The 373-nt window shown below is 47.7% G+C and overlaps 1 protein-coding gene across 2 annotated transcripts in view; it reads right to left on the minus strand.

The window, feature by feature from the left end:
• CCDC113 (coiled-coil domain containing 113) overlaps positions 1-373 on the minus strand; it is a 33955-nt gene that overhangs the window by 29615 nt on the left and 3967 nt on the right. The gene's annotated exons all lie outside the window — the stretch shown is intronic.

Here is a 373-nt window from a genome sequence, read left to right on the forward strand (position 1 = left end):
GTTCTTGCCTGGAGAATCCCAGGGATGGGGGAGCCTGGTGGGCTGCCGTCTATGGGGTCGCACAGGGTCAGACACGACTGAAGCGACTTAGCAGCAAAGCAGCAGCTTTGTATGACCTTGTAAGATACTTAACTTCTGGTGCCTCGCTTTCCTCATCTGTAAAATGGGAATAATAATAGCACCTATCTTTGAGGGTTGTGATAAGGAAAGCAAAGACTCTGGGACAGTGCCTGGCTCACAGTAAATGCTATTTACATATTCTATATATTTTTTTAATATACATCTAATGAGCCATAAGGAGAAGGCAATGGCACCCCACTCCAGTACTCTTGCCTGGAAAATCCCATGGACGGAGGAGCCTGGTGGGCTGCAG

This window comes from Bison bison, unplaced genomic scaffold (assembly GCF_000754665.1).
Source record: "Bison bison bison isolate TAMUID 2011002044 unplaced genomic scaffold, Bison_UMD1.0 scf7180017864473, whole genome shotgun sequence".
Taxonomy (NCBI): domain Eukaryota; kingdom Metazoa; phylum Chordata; class Mammalia; order Artiodactyla; family Bovidae; genus Bison; species Bison bison.